Source organism: Meleagris gallopavo, chromosome 1 (assembly GCF_905368555.1).
Source record: "Meleagris gallopavo chromosome 1, MGAL_WU_HG_1.1, whole genome shotgun sequence".
In the NCBI taxonomy this organism is placed as follows: domain Eukaryota; kingdom Metazoa; phylum Chordata; class Aves; order Galliformes; family Phasianidae; genus Meleagris; species Meleagris gallopavo.
Window position 1 is genome coordinate 177150365 of NC_139404.1, and position 18606 is coordinate 177168970.

Here is an 18606-nt window from a genome sequence, read left to right on the forward strand (position 1 = left end):
TGATGGATGAGATAATGAAAGCACAACATAACAGTGTGCTCAGAGAGATAAGGAAGGCCTCAGAAGATCCCAGAGTCGTTGAAGCACATGCAGAAGAGCCACTGCTTATGCTTAAGGCTCACTGTTGGGAGAAGAGGAATGCAAAGCTCACCAACGGCTCTGAAGGTGGCCAGCCTCAATAACACAATACTGACAAACCTAGTATCCTAAAAGATCCAGGAAAAAGAGCTCATAGAGGCTTTGGGGGGACAGATTCAGAAAAACTTACAGATGCAGGGATGGGAGAAGGCAAGGTATTCACTGTATGTGCTTTGTAGGAAAAATAAGAATCATCAGAGGAATTCTGAGAAACAATGAAAAGAAAAATAATTTGTCTGATGACTTTGAATCTTTTCACAATAATGCCTGAAAAATGCACTGCTATCTGAAATAGCAGTGTGCTACAGCAGAAACTATTCTATCGCTACTGTAGCAGATAATCATTAATTTGTCCTTCCTTCCCTTCCTTCCTTCTCTCCTTCCTGTCTTCCTTCCTTCCTTCCTTCCCTGCAAACATGTGCAAACTGGGACACTGCAGGTCCAAAGTAAGCAGATGGCTTGCAGACAGAAGGAGATGCTCAAGCTGCCTGGCCCAAAGACATCAATATGCATCTATTCAGACCAGAGTCTACTTTGGGCTTGGCCCCTTCCTTGGCACAATCCCAAGTGCCTCCTGTGTCTCTGCCAAACTGTGGGCTGAGTCTCCTTTTTTTGACAGAACTGGCACATGTTGTTCTTCATATACAGTCTGTTTTTTTTGTTTTTGTTTTTAAAGTAATTTTTACAGCAAATAGCTGGAGGAAACAACATTATATTGCGTAACAAGAAGCAGTGAAATGAAGGTGAGAAATGAAGTGTTACAAACTAAATTAATCACTAAAAAAGAGGTTTGAGAGCTGGTTATCTCATACTTTTGTGCTACTTTTAAAACTCCTACTATTGCACTGTCAGGTCCTGGCATAGCATCATGTCTGGAATTCCAGCCTTTGCTGCTGACTACAAAATAAGCACTCACTTTGGAATGTTTTTCTCATTTTGTAAAACATCTTTGCCTAAAGAAAATCAACAAACAAGTGACCCAGACAGTCAGGTTCACTCACTCAACAGAGCTGCACTGCTGGGATGCCAAGGCCTGACGTGGCTGTGCTGCTTCCCACATGCACTCAAATACTGCATAATTGGAGTGGGAACAAACCTGCCTCCATTCACGAGCGTGGTGTGCAGGTGAAGGCTCCTCTCTAAAAAAGGCAGCTGCTGTACTACCAGGTTGAAATGAGCAGCAGCCACTCACCCATGATGCCCAAATTTCCAGCATTAATCTCTCTGGCACCCCTCCATACATAAACATCCATACTGCATTTTTTTTAACGCGTGCCATCAGCTGCTCTTCAGGCGGTAGCACCTCAGCCATTAGTCTGCACTTTTCCCACTGCTCACATGCCCTTCAGGTGCCTCCTCACAACTGCAGCTTTTTCTATTCATCAAAGAAGCAGAGAGGTCATGCTGTGAGCCCAGGGGTTGTGCCTCTGCTTTGCACATGGAACATGCCCATGTCTTACACTGAGCTCTGGGTGTCTCAGAAAAGACAGACCCAAGTTTCCTACTCTTGGCCATCATGGTTTTCTGCCAGTCTTGAAACCAAAAGCGTCTACAATGAATGCAAGAAAGGGCAAAATAGAAGATTTTCCCCTTATCCTGTTCTTTCCTATAGACCTTGTTCTACCAAAGCAGTTCTGGCATAATGAAAGGTTGCCGTGTAGATGCGTGGATCAGTGGATGAATGGAGAGCAGGACAAAGATCAATCAAGAAAGATTACTTACCAAATATTTACAGGCTGGAAATGTAAGTATAAAAGAAAGATGAGAAAATAACTGTCTTTCTAGAACCATCATTTTATTTAGGCACCACATGACATACAGCAATACTTTCTGAGAATGGAGATGGCCAGTCCAGTCCCAGCAGCTCAAGCATGGCTCCCTGGTGGTCCCACTGAAATATGTCCATTTCCAGCAGCTGTGCTACTGGTGGCAGCCAGCACAAACAGAGCAAGACTGAACAAACACAACAGAGCGTTTTAGTTTACATGAGTTGGTTAATACAGACAAAAGAGGTGTTGTTGGCTTGAATCTGAATTATACCCAAAATACAAAATGTTATTAAATCAAAACAGTTTCAACCATTTGACACATCTGTACAACGACACATCAGCCTTGTTTACATTAGAATGTGTAAGTCATGAATTTCATTCTTACATTCCCCTTACCTCTCACTTTCTTCTTTTTATTTCTATTGCTGTTCAGTAATTGCTAAAACCCCCCATAAAGCCTAAGAAAGCTGACACAGATACTTGGGTTTCCAGGAAGTGAGCATACCTTCTGGTCATTCTCCCACAGCAGAAAGAATGTGCACTCCCTGTCTCCTCTGTTTTGTGGCTCCCAGCTTTGAATAACCACCACAGGTTTACTTGTGGCTGCAGGGAACACCCTTCTTTCTAGCAGTTGTGTGAATAATTTAATTGGTAGTACTGGGATTATTCCAACTGATAAGTGTTCTTCAGCACAAATTGCAGGTGAGAGAATTTAAGGAAAGTACCTCATGTTTAGTAATGGGATTAAACAGAATTCTGAATTTGAGCTGCAAGTGAATAAAGGGTGAAATACCTTTCTAACTGCCTCTATCACTGTAAGGAGCTGGTTTCTGTTTTCCATTTGAGGTGAGAAGACCCCTTCACTGTACCATTTCCACCCCCTCCTGATGTTCCAATCCCCACTTGGAGTAGGATATCTCTGGAGCTTCCACTTCACCCCAAAATTTGCATTTTACTGAAGGGCTAGGCAGAGTGCTCCATTGCTGAGCTCTACCTCTGTCTTTTTCAGTGCCATTTGAAGTGACATGGACAATCTGAGCTGTGCCTTGCAGTAAGTCTCTCAGTCACTGCAAGAATAGTGGTAGGTGAAGTAGGAGCCCTGATAGAATTGTACCTCTCAAAAAGGGTTTTTCTCCCATGAAGTATCAATTCTACCCCCTTGAGGGCCTACTGCCACCCAAAATCTGAGTGTGGAGGGAGTGTTTTCTCAGGATATTCCAGGTGGTTTGTGTATATCCTAGATTATAAGTACAAAAAGGTGAAGCTAAGGCCCAGATAAGAAGACATCCAGAAAAGAAGAGCAACAAAAGGGAGATTCTGGCTGTGATTCAGGCACTGGGAAGAAAGTAAGGATGCCAGCCCAGAGCATCTACTTGTTTATCTTCATCCCTGGATGCCTCTGCTCCTTCCTCTAGCATACACAGCCACGTCCACATATTCTATGGCATAGAAGCCTGCTGCATGCCCATTTTGCACATGGCTCTACAGAAATGTCAGTCCAGGGCATTGTTATTGTACCTTATTGTCAGGCACTATGAAGGGCTGTACTTCAAAATGGCTAAGATGTGGAAAAAAACCCACATTGACAGAATGTTGAAGACATCCTTTTATCTAGCAAAAAAACATTCACAGCCCATGGTGTTACATAGGCAAAACTTCTATATCTGGCTTTATGCTCAAGAATATCCAAGATGCATTTTATCTTACAAAAGATGAAGGTCTTACCTACGTGTCTCTTATCATGGGAAATACTGTTTCTCTCTCTGCTGTGGTCCTGAGATGGTAAGGGCTTGGTGATGCTTTCAGGATCATGCAGATATTCTTTCACCCAGGACTGGTTTCCTTTTCTCATTCCTCTGTGTTCTCTGATGAATTTCTTTGTTTTCTTGAAAATGTTTCACAAGTGCTATCATGCTGGGTCTTAGCATGTGTCTAGGCATGCAGCATAACAGCCACAGTAAAGATGAACATTCTGTTTGGCAGTTCAATAGGATCCCTAGGACTGTGTGTGGTGGGGCATCCCTGGAAGAATAGAAATGTACCTTATGCTGAGGGAGTGGGAAACTATTCAGCTGGTGGAAAACAAGCCAAATTTAATGACTGAAAATTGCTCCTTGTTATGAGTGGCACAGGCTACCAGCTTTCCTCAGTTAAGTCCTGCACCTAACTGGATCTGTTGTCTACCTTCTTGAATTTTGTCCCAGCTGTTGGCCATACAACTTGGAACCTCCACTGGTTTCTCTGCGTCCTGCATGGTGTTCGCTGTTGCCTTGAAAAGTGCATATTGTTAGTTAAAACTTTGGATTTAAGAGATATGTGCAGGAAGGCGCTTTCAAAAAAATATGTCAAAGGCATAAACCGGTGACTTTTTTCTACATCTTTTCCATGCATTTTCCATCAGTACTGTGCTTCATTTATCTCCTCATACAATCTGCTGTAGATTAATGTTGGAATGGAAACTTGTGTAACGTATTTTCTAACACAGAAAAAAAGCAACTTGCTTACACTGATACTTGACATATCAATGTGCATGTCATCTAGAGAAAATGTCAATAGCTGGGACCAACAATTTCATTTCAGGGAATGAAATTAAAGGGAGCAAAGGAAATTGTAGCTAATTTCCATTCTCTGGAAGAGCATGATATTGAATGTTGTTGTAGATGAAAAAATAACTTAAATTGTAAATACTAACAGCAGATCATTGAGTATGTGTGTGGGTGCATGACTGTCCAAAAAACTGAACTGGGTGCCACTGTCTCTGTCTCAACTGGGTGTCACTGTCTGTCTCTGGGACATTCTGAGGGGTCTCAGAGGGAATTACTGGGGCAAGTGTGAATCAGAGATGACATTTAGGATGGTCTGTGCAGCTGGAGTCAAAGTCTGAATAATACACAATTCCTTTTTACGGTGTCTGGTTTAAGCCCTTCTCTCTCTGTAACAGAGAAATAGTTGTTTTATAGACTAGCTATTATCCCGTTTAATCCTCTGCCTGATGTTTTCTTTTATTCTCCTTGTTAAACCAGAGGGTTTAATGTTTATAAGTGAAGAAAACTAGATATTTGAGCATTAGAAAGCCCAGTTAAACTTTCCCAGGTTTCAAGGTAGTTCAAACTGATGTTTTATTGGTGAAATGGGAAATCTGCACTTTCCTTATATGCTGTTGGTTAGAGGAGCGGGAAGGAAGATTTACCCAGAATAAAGATACCATTGTGAGCTTAATGTGCAACTCGCTCTTGTTCCTGATTTTCAGGTGGTGACATTCATCCACAGCCTTCTGTGCTGGGAGTCCCTGGGAAACTTCAGCAGTGATGAACTTAGGAATTTTTCCATTTTCATCATTAATTTCTCTTTCTTCATCATTTCCCACAGTGAGGCTTAAACCAGACACAAACAGCACCACTTCTCAAATAACTTAACCTCATAGAAGGAGGCGAGCTGGAATTAGATGACCTTGAAGGTCCTTTCCAACCCAATCATTCTGTGATTCTATGATTTCTTGTCTTTTTTCAAATAATCTGGATGACTAAGTTATTCTGTGCTGGGAAAAGATAGATAGGAAATATCACAGAAATGTAAATGAGCAGCCAGATTTTGCAAAGTCAACCTGCATGCAGGATTGGTCTCCCCATTTAACATAACATACCATCCCCACTTCTGCTCTCACTTTCTGCATTCAACAGACTTGGAGTTCTTTGAAACATGAACAAGCCCTCTGTATTATGCTCCTCCCTGAAGCACTGCTTAAATGCTACCCGAACTGGAGCAAGGGCTCTGTCCCAGCTATCCAGTGCCCTCTTTTCCAATGCAGGGGACTCCTGATGAGTCTGACAAGTGAGTGCCCTTGAGACCTTAGGAGATGTATACTGCTTGATGGAGGGATGCTGCAAACTTGCTACAACACATGTATGCTGCAATAAGAAGAATGAATGAATTCAAGCTCTGATGGTACAGCCTCACCCATCCTTGCTATGGCAACACCTTGGCTGCCACAGAGCACCTTCTGCAGCTCCATGGGTGGCCAGTGTCACCTCCCAGAATTTCAGCAGGGAAATAAATACTAATTTTTCTGGCACCAGCTCTGCGTGTACTGTCTCATATTGCAGTAGGACTGAGTGGGTGATGGGCCAGGATGATAGAAAAAGCTATTGAAGCTCATGAGGCCAGAGAAAGTTCATGTCACTACAGCTAGCTCCTTGGATAAAAATGAGCTCCCAGCCAGCGGGCCTGGAATAGGCCTTGAAGTCATTATGAGATGCAAGAAGATTAAGGTGCTTCATCACTTTTATTTGTCCAGAAAGATTTCACAGCAGGGGATTTTCTGTCTTCCATAAGCTGCCCAGCATCCATAGTGGGTACAACACATTTTCCCAGGAATAAAATGCAGGGAGTATCTCACTGTTCCAGTGAGGGTCTCACTTCCAGCAAAGCCAGTTATACTTCTTCGCAGCCAGATTCAGTGCCAGTATCTGTTCTGAAGGCACAATCTTGGTCTTCTTTGCACTCTGAGAACAAAAATTAACTCCTTTCTTGGTGCTGGCTCTACAGAGTGCATCACCCTGGCAGTGGTATTGCAGGTTGTAAATGAGAGAAGCTCTGTTGTATATAGTGACTCATCCTGAGCTAACTTCCACTTCAGCAGGGAAAAAACTTCCCCTTCAGTCTTGAAAGTTCTGCATCTGGCTTTTGAGTTGGCATTGCATACAGCAATTCCAGTTAAGAGCCATTTTATCTCTCCCTATAGCTCTATGTTGGTGTGCACATACACATATCCAAGTGATAAGAGCTCTCTTTTACCCCTGAGGCTCTGGGTGACAGGAATGGACTGGGATGTTCTCAGTGAGAAATTCTTGGAGGAGATGAAGATGAGCACAGAGATGGAGAAGCACTGCAGTCTTTCTGGAACCATGATTCCAGAAGCACATTTGACATTTACATAGCTTAAATAAGCAAAGCAACATAGAAAATAAAATAGTAAACGTATGCAGATAAATTTGCACTTCATTCACTGCAAACTAAGAGTTCCAGATAGACACTGCATTGGATCTCCTCACCGTATGAACAGTGAATATTTAGGAGGTTACAGTGCTGAAGAGAACCGAAAGAGAAGCAAAAGGAAGAAGTGGTAGGACAAGAAGAGTGAACTTCCAAGAACTGCAGCATCACAGAATCATTTGAGTTGGAAGGCACATTTAAAGGCCATCTAATTTAACTCCCTGGCAATGAACAAAATCACAGAATCACAGAATCACAGAATCACACAGAATCACAGAATCACAGAATGGTCTGGGTTGGAAGGGACGTCAAGGATCATGAATCTCCAACCCCTCTGCAACATGCAGGACCACCAACTTCCCCATGGGAAGGACACCTACAGCTCAATCAGGGTGTTCACAGTCTCATCCAGCCTGACCTTGAGCCTCTCCAGGGACAGGGCATCTATCACCTCTCTGAGTAACCCGTGCCAGAGCCTCACCACCCTTATTGTATTTGTATTGTATTAAAACAATCTAAATCTCCCCTCTTTTAATTATAAGCCACTTCCCCTTGTCTTATCATGACAGATTCTGCCAAAAAGACCGTCCCCTTCCTTCTTACAGCTCTTTCAGATATTGAATGGCCGCTCTCAGGTCTCTTTGGAGCCTTCTCATCTCTAGGCTGAACAGCTTCAGCTCTCTCAGCCTGTTCTCACAGGGGAAGTGCTCCATCCCTTGTGGTGGATGGCCCTCCTCTGGACGCACTCCAACAGGTCCACGTCTCTCCTGTACTCTGGGCTCCACATCCAGACACAGATGTGGAGTCAATATCTCCATCAAGTCAACATCAACAAGCATCACTTCTATCTGACCTCATTAGCCACACCAGTCACTGGCTCAGACTGGGGGGTGCCCATGTCCCTGGGGAGCCTCACAGAACTGTGGAGCCATCCCTTGTCTCAGCAAACAGGCATCTAACATGGCTGGACATTTCCCTTCAGGATTCATAACAGATCCAAGGGAATTCACAGCTACTTGTCCTTCTTCTCTAGGATGCACTTTAAGCAGACTCTGTCACAGAATATGACCTTAAAAAATCTTGATTTTGTTTAGATTTCATCAACATGTATGACTCTGTACTGATGGTGCTGCATTAGCCACAGTGGCTGATGTTCGGGGTTTTGGGGAACACTCCTTCCTGGATGCCTTCACAGTTCTCAGCCTTCCAAACAGATGCTGCTTCTATGTCTGTGTGCATTATCTACATGTTTGTCTATCTAGTTCCTATTTTGTACTTTGCATGCAATTTTAGAAAGTAAATACACCATTTAATCCAAATATTTCCGTACTCTGAGCACAGACTTTATATAATAATCCTTTGAACAATTTTCTCAAGAGAACAAGCAGCGTTAAGGCTGTTCTATGTTAAAGCTTTCAAACATGTTTAACTTCTTTTAAGTGTCAGAAATTTGCTCTTTAAATAAAGGAGAGCTACAAAACCCTAATGGGGACTGGACAAGTACTTAAGCGATGTGTTTAAATTTCACCTGTTTCCATTACGTGCATGGCAAGGCATCCACACAGGCTTTCCAGGAGCTGCTTTATGTCTTGAGGTGCCATGTTCTGCTGTGACACTTGCACGAAGGCTCCAAATAATAAAGAAGTTACCAGGATGGTTTCTAGAGAGAAGGGCCAAGTGCCGGCAGAGGACTGCATGTGCTTTAAGTTGTGCATTTCTGATATTGTGTGTGGGTGACCCGAGAGCTGGCTGCTCACAAAACGAAGAGAGGGAAAGGAAGGGAATAAAGAAGGAGGAGGCATTAGCTGTCACAGTCCATATTTGCTGAGATTGGAAGACCAAAAATAAGTCCATTTTGCAGTGGATTTATTAATCTGTGTTTCACCTTGTTGGTATGCCTTATGTCTCATGCCCTGCAGGGAAACAAGTACTCTGCAGACAGATGTTGGATTTCAGGTTAACCAGAAGGAAGAGATTCATTCTTCTGAGCAGAGAAGGTGTTATTTGCACAGCACTGTGTCTATGGCCTGGTGCTGTACTGAGGAGGAATTGCAGTGTGTCAAAAGTGCTGTAATTAATTCCTACTGGAAGGAAAACACCATTACAAATAATTCCTTAGGCAATAAGCACTTGCTTAGAGAGGAATGTGAAATTCCTTCCCTGTGCCCAGTGTCATGTTGGCAGCTGGGAGTGGGCAGCAGCTCAGGATGGGCTCCTGGCAGCCTCTGTGGTACCTTCTGTGCTATATTTCTTTGCTCCCTCAGCGTCACCCATTGTGGTAGAGCTGCCTGCAAAGAGCCCCAGAGCCCCAGAGCCCCAGAGCTGCAGAGCCTGGCACAAAGCTGCACTAACTGCCCTGTGGATGGTGAGCCATCTGAGAGTCACCTCACACCTGTGCTGTGACGGAGAGCCCACTGAGACACAGCGTGGCAGGAATCAGACCTAAAACACTTTCATTTTGTCCCTTTGGTCTGCTCTGTGTATGAGCCAGCACTACCCATGAGGTTGATGCCACTGAGTATGGGCTGATTTGAACAGCTGCTCAGGCTGGCAGTGCCCCTTTGCGCCAGTGCGTGTAACTCTATATGGAAAATGATTGTCCCCCTTCAGGCCCTTGCACTGTTGCCAAAGTACTCAAGGAAATACACAACCTAAGGTGCTGAAATGGCTGACATATCTACAAGCCAAAAATAAAGAATAAATATCAGCCCCCCAAGAGCTTTGCCTTACCCACAGCTGCCACCACCAAAAGAGAGAGCTTTAAGACAGACATCTCCAGCAAAGTCCTCACTTAAAACCAACCTCAGCAAGTGGCATAAACCCACAGGAACCTGCCTTAAAGACCTCAAATTCCTTTCCTACTATCCCAAAAATTTTTCAGAAGCAATTTAAAACATCCTCTTTTTTTTTTCTGTTTTGTAAAGATGCCAAACTATAAAGCTGGATGCTATAGTAATTACTGAGAATGGCACATTATATTTTTGCCTGATGTAAATCAACACACAGAAAGAAAGATGGTGACAAAGCCACCTGCAGTTTGCAAAAATGCATCCCTCATACTGGGGAACTGACAGCATCTCGCCTGAAGCCCATGGGGATGGGTGGGTGTCATGATGCCAAATGCTCCAAAAGCCCATTTCTCCTGGGCATTAGCACAAACAGCATTGCATGCAGCTGCTGAAGTGGGGGAATTGTCCCAGACTGAGACACACTGGAGGACATATTTTGTGAAAAAAGCACAACAATAGGTGTATTTTCACCAGGAGACAGCCATGGTAGGAAGTGCAGAACAGAGAGTTGTGGTCTTATTTTGGCTATGATTTTTGGGTCACTGTGGTTTATGAAATCAGGCAGGTTTTGCTATAGGCTCACTGTGTTCCTGCGGCACCACTGCCATGTGCATGCCATTAAACTTCCTGAGCAGAGAGAAAGGGAGGTGCTGGGGAGCCTCTGGAAGCATATGTTTCATTTAACCATATCTCTAGGAATGCCCTTCTGCTTACATCAAAGTGCTGCCGACTTTCCGAGGTGAATAATGAGGGATAGAGGAGTATTTGTAACTCTGAGGAACTGCAGCAAGATGGTTTGAGGTACCAGCCTAGCACCAGCCAATGAAAAGCAACACAACCTGGCCTTGAGGAGCATACAGTCGGGGCTGATGCAAGGCCAAAGCCCATGGGTGCTGGAGGGTTCAACACATTGCATGGGGACCCAGCTCCACTTCCTGTGCAGTTGGGAAAACCAACTTCACATAATAGACACCTCAATATTTGGCCTGGAAGACCTGTCTGCTGCTCAGCACCCCATGAAACCACATCTAAGTGCTGTGAGCATGGATTACTAAATCAATGTGAATTTAAGGGCCTAATTCTTGGCACCCAAGTTAGGAAAGTTGAAGCTTTCTGATCTAACCCATCTTGGGGATCTCTTTTTTTCAGCTTTTGCCAGCTTTCTTTCTCAATGAGGCTGCAATAATGACAAATGTTTCATTTTAATTCATGAGACACTTTGAGGGAATCAAATGTTACTCGCTATTAATATAGCGAGGAAATGCTGCAAGAGTTCTTAAAAAAATATTATGAATAGAAAAAGAGGAAATGGGGTGCTGAAGAGACAGTGAGTGCAGACACGGCATCTTTAACAAAGGAAGAATGGAAAGAGCGGGATATATAGAGTTTGTGCTGTATGTGTTGCTAATTGAAAAAAAATCAAATGAAATACAGACCAGCTTTCCAGGCAGCCCACTGTGTGAGCTTACCAGTACATGCATTTCTCATCCCCTGACATTCTGGAGATTTGGGGATTGGCTGATTTATGGCCACTGACTCTCTTTCATGGGCTTTGTTTCAGTAACATGGGTAGCACTAAATTCATTCTGGCTGTAAATCCTGAGCTAGTAACTCAGCTGCATGTGACCATGCTTTGCCTGTCCGCCTGCAGAAAGCCTGTGGCACATCCTGCATGTCCAGGCCACGTTCCCCTCACGCTCCCAGCCCTGACTGGCCTCAACTACTCACCCAAAATGAGGGTCCTTGGGATGGACCCTGCCTATCAGAGCTGGGAGGAGATGCTGCCTTCATGGCTGAACTGTGTTGTCATGGAGAAGCAGTAACTACAATATTGTCCTCCCTTAGAATTAAGATTAAGATCCTTACATGGACAGAGGATTCTGAACCTGCCTTTGGGAACAGCTGCTGAAGCACAGTTGTGGTTGTGAAGGAAGGAGGACAGAGGAGGTGAGGGGCACTGACAGCCCCACAGGGAACTCTGCAGTGGGGACATGTGTCACCCTCAGCTCTGTTTTGCCCTTACGAAAAGCTGCAAACCCTCCTCTACTGTACAAATGGAACTCATCAAATCTTGCAATGCCATGAAGCCTGCTTAAAATATGGACAAAGTAAATGAATATGACCTAAAGAGAGCATATGCTGACAATATGTCCAGGACTTAGAATCATAGAATTATAGTTCAAAAAGACCTCTAAGATCATTGAGTCCAACCATAAACCCATCCCCACCATGCCTGCTATCCATGTCCTTCAGTGCCATATCTCTGTGTTTTTGAACACCTCCAGGAACGTTGACCTCCCTGGGCAGCCTGTGCCAGTGCCCCACTGCTCCTCCTGAGAAGAAATTGTTCCTAATGTCCAACCTGAACCTCCCCTGGCATAACTTCAGGCCATTCCTCTCATCCTGTCACTGTTACCTGGGAGAAGAGACTGACCCTCACCTCACCACAACCTCTTTCAGTTACAGAGAGCAATAAAGTCTCCCGTGAGCCTCCTCTGCTCCAGACTGAACAATCCCAGTTCCCTCAGCTGCTCCCCATGAGATTGGTGCTCTTCATGAGGTCTTTCCACCTTTCATGCTTAATTTTTCATGAGAGATGCTTGGCAGTGGCAGAGGGCAGAGGGATGGCTAGAGATAGTGATGTATGAAAGCAGCTTTCCAGGAAAGAATAGGGGCTCCTTCAGAGTTCCAGTGAACGTGCCTTCATCTCATGCCAGCCATCTTGGGTCTCCTGCACTGCTGGAGGGACAAGTAGCTTGGTCTAGAAAGGCATCTGAATTTTTGACAGTTCTGTTGACAGATGAATCTCATCCTTGCTGTGTTTTGCCCGTGAGCACTAACGAGTTAATTTTTTGTTGTAAAATGAAAATGAAGGGTCCCAAGACAACATTCCCTGAAAAAACAGTTACACAAAGGAGCTGAGCCATAAATGGAGCAGCAGACTCCTACATTTGTGGTTGATTCAGACTAGAAAAATTTTGAGTTATAATATATATATATATATATATTTTTTTTTTTTTTTAAAGGAAGGACCAACACACAACAAATTTCTCCTCTTTGATGAGATGGGAGATTACATTCCTTTCAACTTCGAATTTTATGACATGCTGTCAGACCAAAGAGGTGATGAATCTTCTGTGTACAAACTATTCCCAGCTGCTGATAAAACCATGATCACCCAAGGCTCACCCTGGCTGACTGCAACATGCAATCTCTGGATCCAGATTTTGAGGAAAGGAAGTGCCTCTTGTTCCTAAGTCAGGAGGCTTTGCTGGGGGACAAGGAGCAGTGACACCACAGGGGATAATGGTTGGTGCTGGAAGGACTACTGGACAGCTTCCGAGGGTCTAATGTGGAGAGGAACAGCATACTGAGGGGTGAGGGCTTTGGAGCACAAGTCTTATGAAGAGTGGTTGAGGGAATTAAGATTGTTCAGTCAGGAGAAGAGGAGGCTCAAAGGAGACTTTACTGTACTATACAACTTGAAGGGAGGTTGTGGCAAGGTGGGGGTCAGCCTTTGCTCCCCCATAACAGCAATAGCAAGAGAGAGAATGGCCTTAAGTTGCACCAAGGGAGGTTCAAGTTGGATATTAGGAAAAATTTCTTCTCCAAAAGAGTGGTCAGGCCCTGGAACAGGGATGGAATCATCATCCATATAGCTATTCAAGAAATGTTTAGACCTTATAATAAGAGTTTGGAGGGAAATATTGGTGGTAGGTGGATGGTTGAACTGGATGATCTTGGAGGACTTTTCCAATCTTGGTGATTCTATGATTCTATGATTGCTGACATCCCACCAAAACTTGAGTGTAACAGCACCCACACCTACAGAAGACAGGATAAGAAATTTTGGTGCCTTGACAGGAATCAAGGTCAGTTTGGGCCACATGTTCAGCGTCACTTTCTAATGGTACAGACAGTCATGCAGTGGAGCCAACTGCCTGTGGAAGAACTGGCTTGTCCATTGCTGGAAATTCGTAGCTCAACAAGTCAAATGAGTGTACTGGGAGCAGTGGTTCCTGTCACAGGGCAGTGGGACAGACCATTAGGAAGCAAAGACCATAGAAGTCCAGAATATGTATCTCCATGAAATACTCGTGTTGTCCAGAAAACCACTATCTAAGGTTGCTGTTGGATATTAGGAGAAACTTATTCTCCAAAAGAGTGGTGAGGCAGTGGCAAGACTGCCCAGGGAGGTGGTGCAGTCACTGTCCCTGGAGGTGTTCAAGGGACATCGTTAGTGGCCAGCATTGGTGGTATTTCCATCAGTGATCTTAGAGGTTTTCCAACCTTGATGATTCTGTGATTCTGTTTTTCTGTGCTGTATGGGAGTCACAGATGTCTACACACAGATTATATGAGTTCAGATATTGAGAATTTTTTCCCAAGAAAGAACTGCTGGAGACATTTATTTTAAAGTAGTAGAAGGCTGAAATTCTGCAAAACAAATTAGGAGCTTGAAAAAGACTAATGCATAGTGCAGTTATGAGGCACTCATGGGAAACAAAAGCAGGCTGTATGTTGATATTTCTATGCTCATTTTTTTAATGTTTTTGAACAGCAATCATGTTTGCAAAACTTGCAAAGCACCTTTCCTTGCAGGCAATTCGTTAGCAGAAACAAAGGTAAGTGTGTTGTGAGCTGGTGGTCTCCTGGCCACCCTTTCAGAGACTTCACATCTCCAGCGCTGGAATTGGAGACCTTCCACTACTCCGTTTTGGTAAGCGCTTTCTGACAGGGGAAATTTGAAGTGACATGCCAGAAATGTGTCCCCTGGGTCTCTTCTAAGGAATGGTGGCAGAGTGGGGAGTCCAACATGCACCTGAGTGATTGCTGCCTGCTGACATTTATTCAGAATTCTACAGCCTGGAAAAGCAGTTAGATGTGTCACAAGAAAGAGCTGCTCAGCTCTTACTGAGCTTTTGGCCATGTCAGCAATAACAGAAATCCTGTCATGTTGTCTATAACCTTATCAATCAACCTGTCAAGGCAGCTGTGCTGTACTTATCACCCTGCTATCAGAGTGCTTCAGCTGAGAAAATAATTTTAGTGTTGTCACCAGGAGGGCCTCGGAGTTCAGGATAGATGTAGGAGGAGACAGTATGCTTTATTACAGCAGCAGACTGAGCTGAAGAAAATAAATGTGGACCAACCATCCCTTCCCCAGAGCTGAAATGGGGCTGGTGGCTCTCCATCTTTTCTCATGTTAACATCATGTGCTCTCTACATTTCATCAGACATGAATTAAAATCATCAGACCAAACCCAGAACTGAACCTGCTGTTCCTTAGCTGGGCCAGTTCTAAAGAAAGGTCTGTCTTCTTAGAGGCATGTTTTCTCCAACAATGCCCTTCAGCCTCTCCCTTCATTTGCCTCAGCGGGGAAAGCCACTGGAGCATAGAGAGGAGTAGGAAACTGAATTCACTATATATTTTATAGAATCATAGAATGGTTTGGGTTGGAAAGGTCCTCAAAGATCATTTAGTTCCAACCCTCTGCTGTGGGCAGGGCTGCCATCCACCAGCTGAGACACCAGCTCCATCCAACCTGGCCTTGTGCACCTCCAAGGATAGGGCACCTGCAGCTCTCTGAGCAGCTGTGCCAGGTGCCTCACCACCCTTTGAGTTGAAAATTGCTTCCTAATATCTAGCCTAAATTTCCCCTTTTTTTAGTTTAAACCATTCCCTCTTCTCCTGTCACTACTAGACCATATAAAGTCAATCTCCCTCCTATTTATGAGCTCCTTTCACATGCTGGAAAACCACAGTGAGGTGTCCCCTGACCCTTTTCTTCTCCAAGCTAAACAAAACCAACTCCTCTAGCCTTTCTCCATAGAAGTGCTTCAGTCCTATGATCATCTAAGTGGCCTTTCTCTGGATTCACTCCAACAGCTCCACATCCTTCCTGTACTGGACACAGAACTCCAGATGGAGCCTCAGGAGGACAGAGTAGAGGGGGACAATCATCTCCCTCTCCCTGCTGTCACCCCTCTTATGATGCAGTCATAAGAGTTGGCTTAGAAGTATCAGGCCATGCTAGAGGTCTGGAGGGCACCACACTGTTAAGAGATCAGCAGGGGTTTTCACTTCATTGCAGCTGGATTCACGCATGCCAGCCTGGCCAGGAGATGATCTCCTTTTGATTGGTTTTACACAGTTGCCAGAAGCACCACCCCTAACTTTCAGGGCTGCAGGTAGCACAAGAGAGGGCTGCCCTTGGGACTGTGTTAACAGCCACCAGTCAGTGAGCAGCATCCAGACCACGGTGCCTGGGGAACCACAGCGTGCCACAGACATCTCTGCAGCTTGCAGGGTGTTCTTCCCTGTGTAAATGTGTGTGAAGAGTCATCCACGTTTGTGAAGGATGTGTGTGTATCTGACAGCAGTTCCTTTACCCTTATGCATCCCTTCCAGTTGGGGATATTCTATGATTCTATGATCCTATCCACTGCAGTGGGTAGTGTGAGTCTCACTGGGCCCCATTATTTGAAGTGTGAGACCTGTTCATCAGCACTTTAGGACAGTAAATGTTTTTCTTTGTCTGTTTCTTTATCCAGTTTAAACATCTGCTTCCCAAATGTACCTTCCTCATCCTGCACTGGGAACTGGCTCAAAACTAGATAGAAGATTTAATAGATCAGGATTCTGATTTCAGAAAGATTTGAATACCAGCATGAAGGCTTGGGCTGTCTCTAATCAAACACAGTTTAGAGAAGAGACAGCCAAATTCTGATGGTGCCTGCATCTGGGAGAGGACGGATGGCTCTTGTGATTCTAGGAAACCATGGAAGGTGAGTGCACTGCCCTCTTCTCCATGGGCTTTGTGACCTCAGGAGGATGCTGCGCCTCAGTTTCTCCATATTTATATCCAATAACTCCTTGCCTAGATGCTGCAAGACTTCGTTCATCATTAGAGGCAAAGATTTTGGAGCAGAAGGTGCTCTGGGCATGCATCAGAATGCGCTGGTACTACAGGCACAGGGAGCACACTGCATAGCTCTGAGTACACCACTACAGCACGTGGGAGGTGCTCCTACCTCCACCTCCATGCTGCTGCAGTCGGTACGCCAACATTCAGTGCAATTCTTTATGGACTGCCAAAGAAACAAATTACTGCACACTACAAAATGAAACTGGCATTTTAAATCTAAAACACATGACATCAGCATTACATGTGGAACCAGATACCATCACATCACATGCCACCTCGTAAATATTCGGGCTGGTGGGGCAAAAAGAAATGAGAGGTGGATTGCTGGCCAAGAATGCTCCCCGGGGTCTGCTGCTTTGTAAAAGTCTGCTAAGCACCACAAGCATGAAGCCCACTTTGAATGACCCACAAGGAGCTGAATCCACAGTGCTGGCAGCTTTGCTGGGAGGCTGTAAGAGAGGATCTGCTGCATGAGATCAGTGGTGTGGGTGTGCGCGTGTCCAGCACAAGGGCCGCATGAAGTGACAGAAAGCCAATGGGAGGAAGAAGAGAAATATAATGAGCAAATTCATTGGGCGTGAAATCCTGGAGGAGTGTTAATGCTCGGTGTTGCTATCTCTCTCACAGAGCATTTTTCAGAGAAGGGAGGGGATGCTTAGAATGTCCCCAAAAGCAGCACCCCTGGCACCTGCTGAGGAGGAAGGGGCTTCACAGTCACCTTGCCCAGAGCTTCAAATCCTGTGCACAAGTTGGATGCTGTGGTTTGGTTTCCTGGAACCAACCCCCATTGCAAAACCACACACCCCAAGAAAAACTAATCTGAATAAACTAAGTGTTGGATTAAAACAAAGTTCATTGATTTTTCTTTCTTTTTGGTGGCACTGGAAAAATTTTCATTTTCAGAGCAAGAACTCATCCAGACTCCAAAATAGCTTGGTACATTAGAAAGGCAATTTTCCCATTATCTTTCTCCACAACCCCTGTGAGAAATTCTATTTAAATCACATTTACATAATTCTAAGAATAGACCATTCCGCTCTTACTATCCATCCATCCACCTATCCTTAATTTATTACGGGTTCACCAAATATTTGCCCTTTCTTTCTGAGAGTAAGAAGGATATAAGTTTGGACAAGTCTTACTTCATTACTTGATGTTAAGCTTATGAAAGGTTTGGAAGCATTCTTATTATGAGGCACTTAAAAACTGCTCCTACGGGCAATGAAAGGGACTTCCAGTACTTCTTTAACAATCCATACACTAAAAGCAATATGCTGCAATAATAACTTGTTCCCCAATTATTATGATAGAATCACTGCATGGTTTGGGTTGGAGGGTACTTTAAAACCCACCCAGTTCCAGCCCCCTGTGTCGTGGGCAGAGCCACCCACCAGATCAGACTGCCCAGGACCCCATCCAACCTGGCCTTGGACACCTCCAGGGATGGGGCACCCACAGCTTCTCTGGGCAGACTGTGCCAATGAACCCCCTTTATGCTTCATCCTTCTGAAGGACTGCTCCCCAGAGTCAGCAAAGACGAATGGAAGTGATCCCTTTTGGTGCTCCAAGCCATGGAACACAGGTGGGTGATAACCTGTGTGTGTCCATGGGGAGAGGGCAAGAAGCTGGTGTGCAGGGTGGGATGTCATGGTGAACAGCTGGCAGGACTGTGTCACAGCCACTCCCAGAGGAGCACTGGCTCCAAGGAGGAAGGCAGGAAATCCTGGAGGGAGCTTTTGAAGGAGCAGAGCTACACAGCGTCTGCAGCTCAGCACCCTCACACCAGGCAGACTGTGTTTCTGACAGCTTGAACTTTGCACGGAGAACAGTGCTGGGCAAAAACGTGGTTTGAGCTAAAATTTAATGACAGGAAAAATGTTTGATGTCACCTTGAACAATCTTGCTGGCATTTTGCAGACATTTTGCTGCCTCTGTGTGTTGCAACAAGACAGGGAGCAGTGTTACCTGACTCAGACAGGAGACCCCTAT

The 18606-nt window shown here is 44.7% G+C and overlaps 1 long non-coding RNA gene across 1 annotated transcript in view; it reads right to left on the reverse strand.

The window, feature by feature from the left end:
• Positions 1–1945: 1945 nt before the first annotated feature.
• The window catches only part of LOC146545799 (uncharacterized), a 50459-nt gene continuing 33798 nt past the window's right edge, over positions 1946–18606 (reverse strand). Inside the window, exon 6 of the long non-coding RNA XR_014881102.1 lies at positions 1946–3929. This is a non-coding gene — a long non-coding RNA (uncharacterized LOC146545799). The remainder of the gene's footprint in view (positions 3930–18606) is intronic.